Raw genomic sequence first — 12,873 nt, forward strand, 5'->3', positions numbered from 1 at the left:
TGCTCATTAGGTTCCTAAGAAAATTAAAGAGATTCTATCATTCTCTTACCTAATATGTTGGTGATTCTTTATAGCACTGAAATACCACCAGCATACTACGCCACACAAGAGTAAGCAGATTTAACTGTGACTTATGAAAACTAGCATACCATTGGAAATGGAACACTGTAATGCCTCTTTGTCAGCCTAGTCAGTGGAATAACAGAATATTTTGAAATCTCATTATCTTTGATGTAAGTAAAATTCCCAAAGATGTTTCAAGAATTGTTTCTAGAGCACCTCCTATGACACATTAAAATAAGTGTAAAAGTGGGGCCAGAGAGACAGTACAGTGGATAAGGCACTTACCAAGCTGGGTTTGATCCCCAGCATCCCCTATGGTCTCCTGAGTACTGTCAGGAATTAACTAATTAATTAATTAATTAAGTGCAAAGCCAGGATTAACTCCTGAGCATCACTGGGTATGGTGATAATAAATAAGTAATGTACAAAAAGATAAAATAAAATATAAAAGAGTAAAGTGTTTATTACTTAGAGAAGTCTCATGATCCTTAGGGTGTAGATAGAAGTCAATTTGAGGCCTGCCTTTGAGAATTAAATCATTTCTCTTGGAGTGGTGGTGGCGATGATGGTGGTGGTAGTGGTGGTGGTGGTGGTGAGTGCGTATGTGTGTGTGTGCGTATGTGTGTGTGCGTATGTGTGTGTGTGTTTGTGTGTGTTAGTGGTGGCGAGTTAGAACAAGAAAGGGGATACAACAATGGTAGAAGTTTTCAACATAGAGAAGGGGGATGAAAGATAATGAACTGTTACTTATGAAACCTTATCAGTAACAGTGTAACTGTAAATCACAGTGCCAGGGCTATAAAAACAAAACAAACACCTTGCATAGAGGAAGATTGGTGGGAGAGAGGGAAAAGAGAAGGGCATTAGTAGATGTAAATGGACAATGGTGAAGGGATTGATCAACACCCAATTATGAAAAACTTCATTCACAGTGACTAAATACCATTTCATTTTTTACTTTATTTAAACACGATGGTTTACAAAGTTGTTCACAATACAGTTGTTGTAGAAATTCAATGTTCCAATACCACCAAAAACAAGAGTTACCCTCCCTACATCATTGTCCCCATTTTCCCCAACCTGCACCCACCCCCAAAGCATGCACAAAATAATCTATTTTACTTTACTTGTTGTAACTAAATGGCTAATGGTTTTATTAAAAAAACACTTCAGTAAAAGAAAAATTGTGAACATTGTTATATCTCACCATGAGATCATTAAATCTTTGTCTGAGGATTTACTAAGCTGTGTGTTGCTCGGTGAGACTTCTAGGTTGTTTTTGCTTATTAAGTTTAGTTAGCTTCTATGATACTTTCCCCTTTAAAGTGGTGTGCTGTCACTGCGTGGTCAGTGTTGTGCAAATGGTGTTGTGCTCCAGAAACTTCAGGATCTGTAGGACTGAGCCAGTGGGTGAGTTTCCACAGGGTGGGTGTGGCTGTTGGGTCCTCCTGAGCCACAGTGGGGGAGAACGCTGCCCATCCTCACTCCACGCCCAACAGCCAACGCTGTCTAAATGCATCCATCAGCCCAGCTATCCATATCCACGACTAACTCTCAGAGGAGATACACGGCAAGCTTCTAAAATTCACAGGTACACTAGTCTCCCAGCTAAAAGCTCTGGGGGCCTTTGTGAGGCTGGTAAGCGAAGTCCCCACCCTGCTGAAGCCCCAGCAGCTGCAGCCTTCCCCACTGCTGCCACCATGCCAACGGCCCAACCCACTGCTGCACCACTAATCACAGCAGAAACACCAAACTGTCAAACACTCTGGCTACACCAGTTTCCAGTCTGTATCACTGTAACGCTGTTATCACTGCCATCCCGTTGCTCATTGATGTGCTCGAGCGGGCACCAGTAATGTCTCCATTGCGAGACTTTTTTGATGTTGTTGTTTCTGTTTTTGGCATATCGAATACGCCACGGGGAGCTTGCCAGGCTCTGCTGTGCAGGTCAGATACTCCCGGTAGTTTGGAGAGAGGCGGAGGAATTGAACCCGGGTCGGCCGAGTGCAAGGCAAAGACCCTACTGCTGTGCTATCACTCATTTTCAGTCTAAATAATATTATTTTTTAAAAGTTAGAAATAATATACTTTGAGACAGATTACTAGGTCCTTTAATCTGGGATTAGAATGAGTTTGGAATAATAAAAACGGGGAGGTTCTAGGTCAACCAAACCACTTTTACTATTCAAGCTGTATTGGAAGAATGTGTGTGTGTGGGGGGCGGGGGCTTTTATCCTACATACAAATATAGGGTGGACTTCATCTAGTAGTGCTCATGGCTTACTCCTGGGTCTCGAGTTTATTCCTGGCAGGGATCAGGGGACCACACATGGTTCCCAGGCTCAAATCTGAGTTGGCAGCTTGCAAGACAAATGCCGTACACACATACACACATATTTTCTCATATATACATATATATTTATGTTTAATAAATATATATTAAGACAATTTATTTTTAAAACCTCTGTAAAATAACACAACAAAAATAAACCACAATAGGAATAAGAATAGAATTCATCTAAGCAAATTTTATATTACAAACAAATATAAATTAATTCCTTCATATATCATTCATTCACAAAATAACAACTGTGGTTTGTATGTGTTTTTTCTTTTCTTTCAGTTTTATTTGGGGGTGGAATTCATCTAGTAGCGCTCAGGACTAACTCCTGGCTCTGTGCTCAGAGTTTACTCCCAGAAGGGATCAGGGGACCATATATGGTTCCCAGGCTGGAACCTGGGTTGGCAGTTTGCAAGACAAATGCCCTACACATTGTAGCATCTCTCTGACTCAAGACTTATGTTAAGGTTTTGTTGGTGTTTTTATATTGATTATATGCATATCTCTGTATATAAGGGTTGTTTACATATCATACAGAGATCTAATTTGCTTTTATCTAGCAATATTAGCTCTTGAGATTTCTTTGTACATAAATCGTATTTATTTTAATTTAAATAAACATCCTATCACAACTCATTTATTCATCCCCTCACTGGAAGTTATTTATATATTTTTTTAATTTTAAATTGTTTAAATTTTAAGTTTTTTACTTTTAAAATCAGTACTTAGGGGCTGGAGCGATAACACAGCGGGTAGGGCATTTGCCTTGCACGTGGCTAACCCAGGTTCCATTTCCAGCATCCCATATGGTCCCCTGAGCACCGCCAGAAGTAATTCCTGAGTACAGAGCCAGGAGTAGCTCCTGTGTATCTCAGGGTGTGACCCAAAAAGCAAAAAAAATAAATAAATAGATAAAATAAAGTAAAATAAATCAGTACTTAATAAATGGTTTTGTACATGAATCATCATGCAGAACATACATGCAATCATCTTAACTGGAGTGCATGTATAGAAAAAAATACTGTCCTATAGTAACTTGAGCCTTATATATATTAACAAATCTTTACCAGTAATTTTAGTTACAGTGGAAAAGGCTTCTACCTATTTTATAGTTTTACTATATTTACTATTATCAGATTTCTAATTGTTCATAGTATAAGATGTGAAATGCTATTTATTTTTTCTTAATTTTTTATTTTTCTAGATGCTTGTAATGCAATGTAATCTTTACATAGGTTTTGTATACTTTTTATTTTATTTTATTTATTTATTTTTTTTTGCTTTTTTTGGGGTCACACCCAGCGATGCTCAGGGGTTACTCCTGGCTTTGCACTCAGGAATCACTCCTGGCGATGCTTGGGGGACCATATGGGATGCCGGGGATCGAACCCGGGTCGGCCGCGTGCAAGGCAAACGCCCTACCCGCTGTGCTATCGCTCTGGCCCCTACTTTTTATTTTTTAAAAAAGTCTTTGCTGGGGCTGGAGCAATAGTACAGCGGGTAGGGCTTTGGCCTTGCACGCGGCCGACCCGGGTTCGATTCCCAGCATCCCATATGGTCCTTTGAGCACTTCCAGGGGTGATTCATGAGTGCAGAGCCAGGAGTAACGCCTGTGCATTGCCAGGTGTGACCCTAAAAGCAAAAAAAAAAAGTCTTTACTAATTAACAGGTTTACAAAATAGAGTTTTCATATGCATTATGATTTAGTTATTTCCCTTCTGCTCATTTTCTAATCTTTCTATAATTTTTAATTTCTATATTTCCCTTTTGATATTTAAGGATTAGAACTAATTACAAACATAATGTTTTTATTTTTCATGTTTTGAATATATTTTATATTCCTAACTTGCATTTTTAAAATTTTCTCCTGATATTTTGTTCAGAAACAATGCAATTTTTATTTATTTGACTCTGATTAAATAATTTCTATTCTGCATTGCCGTGCCTGGCAAGCTACCTGTGGTATATTCAATATGCCAAAAACAGTAACAAGTCTCACAATGAAGAAGTTATTGGTGCCTGCTGGAGCAAAATTTATGAGCAACGGGATGACAGTGATTTTGCCCTGTATGTGCATGTCCCTTTAAAAATATTTGCTATTCAAAGGCTACAAATTATATTTCTGTAGGTTCTTTCATAGGATACTAAAGGATGGTTTTAAAAAGTATATTGTACTTATCCCATATGGAGTTTTTTGATGCAGTGCGATAAAGGAACATGAATTCATTTTTTCAAAGAGACAGCTAATTAGTATAACGCGGTTTATTGACTATCCATATTTTCCAACTTTCCTATTTCCCCCTTTTTTTATAATGTCTATTTTTTCTTCCTTTCCCTGTTTAAAATCTCTGTATCATTCTTATTTGTAACTCTTCCCTTTGTCTGTCTTTCTTCTTTCCTTATTTCATTCTCCTCCTATCCTTTCTCTATCTTCTTTTTTTGCACTTATTGTTACAAAACGGATTCATGTATCGAGTTAAAGCATATATATTATCTAAAATGATGAGAAAATTAATAATAGCAGCTTCGGAGGAAAATGGCCACCGGGTGTGGTGAAGGGGGCGCGCTCAGGTCCAAGGATCCGTCCACACTTACTCCTGACAGCCCCCACAGCACGGTTCACCCTTTACGCCTTGGGCACCTGCGCCCTTTCCTGGCAGTTGTGAGCTGGTATTGGAGTAAAGAAAACTACAGTTTGCTGTTAAAATGTCCCTTTTAATATCACAGAGTTCAATAAATAATGTAGAAAAAGAAAACATTCCAGATCTGAAAGCTCTTCTAAAAAATGCAAAGATATAGATGAGAGAAATGAGAGCCTGGCAAGCTACCTGAGATATATTTGATATGCCAAAAACAGTAATAGTAACAAGAATGTGTTCTTTGTGTTCCTGGAGTGAGCAGACTCCACTGAACTGCACTGGCATGTAACAGGGACGAAGGGAGATGTTACTGGTGCCCACTCGAGCAATCGAAGAATAACGGGATGATAGTGATAGTGATAACGATTCCTAATTTTGATACGAAAAGGGGGAGGTGGGAAATGAAGACATAGCTCAGCATAGACCAGTGGGGCTAAGAATCGCAATCACAATCTAGATTTCAGTAGAATGTCCTAGATTCTGCAGCTAACCTAGGACCACTGAATTTCCTGTTAATTTACTCTTTGTAAAACTGTGAAAGGTCAAGTTTACATAGTCACACATATGGAAATATAAGTGGGCATTCAACACAATGTGTCAGATCAAATTTGGATGGTCTAAATGATCTAGAATGGGTTAATTTCAGGTGTAAACCATACCACATTTCAAACAATAACAGGCCTTTGAAATATAAACATTTCACATCACTGCTTTCTCAAATTGTGTTTGTTTTGCAGAAGCCTGACGAATTTTATCAATTGCATTATTTTCACTTATAGACCTCACCAATAACAATGTTATTGATAATGTAATGGCATCATACTGGTAAAAATGAGGTCTTAATCCATCTAAAATAAGGCATGCTTTCTCTCTAAGGAAATGCATATGCACTGAATCTTGATTCTGTTTTTAAAAGACTCCATTCATGAATTCATCCTGTGAGTATTTACTGAGTATAAGAAAAGTGAAAGCATTATACAGGTGTATCAGAATTTTGATACTCTATAAATTATTGATAAATAAATCCATATCTATAAATAGTTTTCAGGCATACTATATGTTAATGATACTGAAATTCAGAAATGAACACAATATACTTCATTATACTCTAATTTAATGAAGCTTGACATATAAGCTCATGTATTTATACTGTGGTAAATAGTTTCTTTATTCAGTAGCTTGACAGATCCAGGGTATTTATAGATAATAGTAAAAATACAACTATATGTAAAATATATAAAATATATTTTATGATAAATACATAGGTATGTAACATATGTGCATAGATGTGATAAGAGTATTATAAGAGCTCACAATGTATCATCAAGAAGTTCAAACAGATAAACTAGGCCGGGTTTGATTTTTTCAGAAAAAAGGAAATCTTGACAGATTTACTTCCCTTAGTAGTGTTCTAACTAACAGCAAGAGCCACCTTATCTCCTAAGATGCATAGAGAAATTATTTTTTTCTCTCATAAGTTTATTGGTCTGCTTTCCTAAGCCTGTCTGCACACAATGACGATTTGGAAGATACTTTGGTTAAACTACCAAAACATGGCTTAATTTGATTATGCCAAGAAAAAAATTGAGATGACAAGTAAGTTGTGATACAAATGCCCAAAGCTTCAAACTTCATCCTATAAAGGAAAAAGCAACAAATTTTCCTCTTTGTACATAGAAATGTAGTCAGTTAAATCATATAGGCTAAAATATTCAAATAGTCTCAGTCAAATTCATAGCAGATATTTTGTTTGTTGTTGCTTTTTGTTTTTCTATTTTGGGGTTACACTCAGCTGTGCTCAGAACTCCTGGTTCTGTACTCTAAGAATACCCCTGGTGAGTGGGGATCATCTAAGACACTAAGCATAGAATCCTGGTTTATGGTGTTCAAGGCAATTATGTTCCCCAATGTGGAAGATAGATTCTTCTGCACTGCACCTAGGACATTCTCTGTGGTAGGCCTGGCTGAGCCACAAAACATATATCTATAAAATCCAAAAGACAGTAATCATATTAACTGATTTCTAACATTGCAATGCATTGAAAATAAAAATAAAATTCAATTAAAACTAAATGTGGAAATTAAATAACTTGCTACTAAACAAATAATGGGCCAAAGAGAAAATTAAAGATGAAATAAAAAATATTCCTGAAATAGGACTTAGCCTGTAACTATTTGAAGGTGACATGATAGTAAATTTAAAAGACCCTTAATGATTCTATTAGCAAAAAACACAGGGTGTTTTAAACTGCAACTAGATAATCATAGGATAGAATGGTGGAAAAGGAGGAGATATCGATCAAAGGAATACACTTTTGTGTTCATTGTATCACTGTACCACTATCATCCCATTGCTCATCAATTTGCTTGAGTGGACACCAGTAATGTCTCCATTGTGAGACTTCTTGTTACTATTTTTGGCATATTGAATATGCGAATATGCCACGGGTAGTTTGCCAGGCTCTACCATTCGAGTGAAATACTCTCGGTAGCTTGCATGGCTCTCTGAAAGGGATGGAAGAATCAAATCCGAGTCAGCCATGTGCAGGGCAAATGCCATAACCGCTGTGCTATCACTTCAGCCCACACTGTAGTGTTAAGATAAGTAAATTGTGAAGACCTAATATAGCAAAGTGACTGTAGTTAATGATAATAATACATTGTGTCATTGAAATTTGATAGATTTCAAGCATTCTAATGACAAAAAACTGTCTAATGATAGTTAATTTTCTTGCTAGTGATAACCATTTCATTACAGATCTATTTATCAAAATATCATATGGAATACTTTGACAAACAATGTTTGTCAATTATACATCAGTGAAACTGAAGAAAAACTAAAAAGCAATCATAACAACATTATAAGGTATGAGTTTAACATATAAAATCAATCAGAAAATACAAAACCCGTGATTAGAAATAATAAACCCGTAAAGCGTCACGCTACAAAACCAACACATAGAAATACATGGTATTCTTATATTAAAATGATAAAATAGAACCGAGATAACATTTTTTTAAATCCCTTTCACAATTGGAACTCAAAAAAAATCAAGTACCTGGGAACTTTCCTAGAAAAATAAGTGAAAGACACATAAAAAAAACTACAAATAAAATATAGGAAGACACTATGAGTGGAAACAAATCCTGTTCAGCATTAAAAGGACTTATATTGTCAGAATGATAATTATATTCAAAGCACTATATAGGTACAATGAAGTCACTATATATAAAAGATCTGTGATATACACCAAAAGCTTTGAAATGTATGTGGAATGATAAAAACTCCCAGGGAGCCAAAGCAACAATAGAAAAATGAAAAGAAAATTGGGGGCTTTTTAATTTCCCAATTCTAAATTATGTTATAAACTCCAAGTAATCAAGACAACGTGGTGCTAGAATTAAAATGGACTCTTAGATCAGTGGGATATATTTGAGAGACCAGAGTCATCCATGAGTTTAGAACCAGGAGAAAGCTGGGAGCAGCACTGGATGTGCTACTGCTGAAAAATAAATTAAGAGAATAAAATAATTTAAAGTGATCACTGAACCTGAGAGTTGGGACAAAGGATAAGGTTCTTATATTATATACAACTTGCCTAGATTTCATTCTCAGCCCCCATTTGATCCCCTGAGCCCTACCTACCAGGAGTGATTCTTCAGGGCAGAGTCAGCAGTTAACCCTGAGTACCAAAACAAGCAAACAACAGATTAGTGCTGGTGTGGAAGTGAGAAAAAAAAAAAGGAGTCCTGTTCCACTGTTGGTGGAATTTAGACAGATAGATTCAATTCACTGTCACTGTATCACTGTCATCCCATTGATCATTGATTTGCTCAAGTGGGCACCAGTAACATCTCCATTCGTCCCAGCCCTGAGATTTTAGCAGCCTCTCTTTACTCGTTCTTCCTAGAGATGCCGAATTGGAGGCTCTTTCAGGGTAAGGGGAATGAGACCCATCATTGTTACTGTATTTGGCATATCAACTGCAACACGGAGAGCTTGCTAGGCTCTGCTGTACAGGCAGGATGCTCTTGGTATTTTGCCAGATTCTCTGAGAGGGAGAACTAGGCTGTAAGACCACAGGAGCATTGTCTTATAGTCTCTGGATCTTGGCCATTGATCAGATTACAGGTCTGGGGAGGGGGCAGTTTGTGGGTGTGGCTGCCAAGCTACTGGAAAAAGGGGGTCTGGGTGGAGAAGGCCCCATCCCAATCCGAGCAGGCTTGGAGATCTCAACCCCGGGTCCCACACACCTGGGCTCCTCTGTAGGTTCTTGCAGGTGTGAGGCTCATCTGAACGTGTGGAGAGGGGTCTTGAACATGGCTATGGCTGGATTCTGGATTCTGGATTCAAATAAATTTTTTAATCTAATCTTCAATGTAGATTCAATTTCTTTGAAAAAATAAATATATGAACCCTTCTCAGAAAACTAGCGATTGAGCTTCCTTATGAGCCAAAATTCCCCTAAATAGCTTCTATTCCAAGGACCCAAAATTCCTATTTTAAAAAGTCCTTAGTGCCCCTCTGTTTGTTTCATCACTTTTAATAGTAGCCAAGATCTGAAAATCATTCAAGTGTCCAAGAGCAAATGACTGGATAAGGTAATTGTGTTGTATATACTAATGAACTACTACTCAGCTATAAACAAAAAATTCTACCATGCAATTTGCCTCTAAGTACATGGAGTCTAAGGTCACCATGAGGGTGAAGCAAGCCAGAAGGAAAGGAACAGATACAGAATGACCAGCTGCAATTCTATGTAAGTTACAAAGAAACACAAAGGGAACAACAAATTGCCAAAGGCACAGGATTGAAGATCTGGTCTATAGCGTTAGCTTATGGCAGCAATGGTGCTTGGTGCTTGGTGATGGTTGTGGCTGAACTGGATGGGAGGGGGTCCATAGGATGTTAGGGGTGTGGTGTTGAAACTGCATGCAACTATCATTACAGAAACGTCTATCACAGTACATCTATAAAATGGGGAAATAAAATTTAAGTATAAAAAGGGTTTTAATTGTTTTGGAGGGAGCATACCTGGTAGTATTCAGATACTATTGGTGGTTCTCATGGCAGTATCAGTACCAGGGATATAATGGGGACCCACTGCATGCAAGTGATATACTCTCTCTAAGGTCAAATATAAAAGACCCATTGTAAGAATGGTATTCATTATTATCACAGTTCTTGTGATGTATTTGAGTATGCTAGTTATATTTTTGATTTATTTTTTCTGCCACACGTGCTGTTCTCATGACTTACTCTTGCCTCGAATCCCAGGGATCATTCATGGCGGAAATCATAAAACTGCCTGAAGTTGTGGGGAACAAACCTGGATGGGCTGCATGCAAGGTGAGTGCCCTACGATCTGTACCATCTCTCCAGCCCCATACTTACTATATTTCTTATCCTGCTACCCAGATAAAATATACACTATGAGTTTTACAGGGCTTCTGTTTGATGCATCCAATATCAGATTAATTCTTTCCAACAGCCAATAATTAGTTTAAATGCATTTTAAAAGTTTATAAGCCCATAATTGAATCTTAGGCATTTACCTCAATAGATGTCAGAAATCTGAGAGTATAACCTATTCAGTGAAATAGATAGCTGTGGAATATCTTTTGCATTCTATTATGCCTCCTATCATTCCTTAAAAAGGGTGCAATTTTCTAATGAGCACTTTGCCATTTTTATATCTTGTAGCTGTGAAATTTTTAGACTGAAAACTGAGTCAATAGTCGGAGCAATCTTACCACAGCTCTACCGCTGTAAAGGCAAGACCTGAATAGGCTTGCTATTAAGGTTTCAGCTGGAAATCCACAATCACACAGTCCATTCATTACAGACAATCAGAGTGTCCTTTGCTGCCACTATGTATAATCTGTTCCTTGAGAACACTAGCTGATAGCAGAAGTCAGGAAAGTCACGCAGACTTAAGTAGATAGCAAGAGAAAGAAATTAAGTGTTTATGGCAATTACTAGAACAAGGTAAGATTAAAAGAAAAGGAAGCCTTACCAAACAGATAATATCACTTTCATTCGAAACACGAAAGGCTAAATTTGTTAGTGATATTGGTTTGTTTTACTTTTCTTCTGAAATATTCAAAATAGTGGGTCAATATTAAACTCTACTTTGCCAATAGAGACCTTTTTGTATAAGATCACAGTGTCTTGATATTTCTGTGCTCAGTTGAGGTTTGAAAAAAATATTAATCGCAAGAGTGACAATCTTATACATAGAACAGTCTAGCTGCTAAAACTTGAAGAAAAATACTGACAGTAGGACTCTTGATCTTCATGTGGCCTACCAAGGTTTGATACTCAGCATCCTATAAAGTACCCTTAGTGGCCAGAAGAGATCCTTGAGCAACGAGGAAGGACTAAATCGTAAGCATCACTGGGTGTGACCCAAATAACAACAAAATTCAAGGAAGTTACTGCATCTGTTTTCATTGCATCTTAAAGCAACAGCCTGAGGCAATACGAATGGCTCAAGCTGTTGGCAAGGAAAGCTGAATTTTAATTCTGGATCTAGAAGTGATGAATTTATGATCGCTGACAAGTCATAGGACTTCTCAGTCTCAGGTTTTACAATAGAAAATGGGAATTCAGTTTGGCGCACGGGTGCATGCCTGTCATTACGGTCACTCAGAAGGCTGCGGCAGGAGCATCACTGGGGTCCCAGGGCTGCGGGCTTCAGTGTGCTCTGCTGATCATGTGTCCGCAGTAAACTCGGGGTCAAATGGTCATCTCCCAGGAATCGTCAGGCTGAACCTTTCATGGTCGGAAAATGAGACTTTAAAAACAAATGTTGTCTATGTATCCTACGCAGTCACCTGTATATTAGATTTAAAAGATGGATAAGGGCAACTGAAAATTTTTTAAAAATTATACACAAATTAGCTATGGTAAATGCTTATATGAATCTTCTTGTTTGTACAGTAGGAGTTAGGAGGGAACCTTGGAACATTGGTGAAAGGAATCTGACACTCCTGGTGGTAGATTGTCAAACTGTCTTGGGAAACTGCCTGAAGCTATACTATTGACAGCATGGAAAACCACAGTGTCAAAATAGAAATTGAAAAAACTAAAATGCAATGGCTTAAAAGTTTGACTGAATTAAAATTTCTATTTTATTTCATATCAAATTCTAAAATTTGACAGATTCTAATATAAATAAAAGTTGCCTGTGCCCAAGTTGTTCTTTTATAAATGACTATATTTAATTAATACAAAATCTATATCCTAATATAATATTTGCCTGTGTCCAAAGCGCTTTTTATGAATTATTATATTTAATTTTATAATTATATTTTCATATGTATCAAAATTGATTCTAAACATGAAGTCGTATTAATGAGGCAGAAGCTCAACAGGTATGATTCTGGACACAGTTTTCTTCTTTGAACTATGGTCTGTCCATTGATTTATCTTTTAGATTGTGTATCTCATGCCAGCAGCTACATGATTTATAAATATGGGTAAACGAAGCACTCAATATCAACTTCTTTATTAGGTTTCAAGTTCAGAGAAGAGTGTCCATTTAGCTCTGAGATCCTACAAGATTTCATTCCCATTTCCTTAGTTCAGCTCAATCTGGTCTTGCCCTCTTTCCTTCTCATTTGTTCATTGGTCACATGTTTTCCTCCAGATTGTTAGCTTTTCCCCCTGTTGATGGAATAGACTATCCATCTCCTATTTACTCTCTTACTATGTCCAGCATAGATAATCCCTTCATAATCCATTTTCTTATAATCTGTGAACATTTTGACATATTGGAAACCACTTTATCAGTTAAAGTATATAATAGTAGCATCATTTTTAGTGCT

Source organism: Sorex araneus, chromosome 2 (genome assembly GCF_027595985.1).
Source record: "Sorex araneus isolate mSorAra2 chromosome 2, mSorAra2.pri, whole genome shotgun sequence".
NCBI lineage: Eukaryota > Metazoa > Chordata > Mammalia > Eulipotyphla > Soricidae > Sorex > Sorex araneus.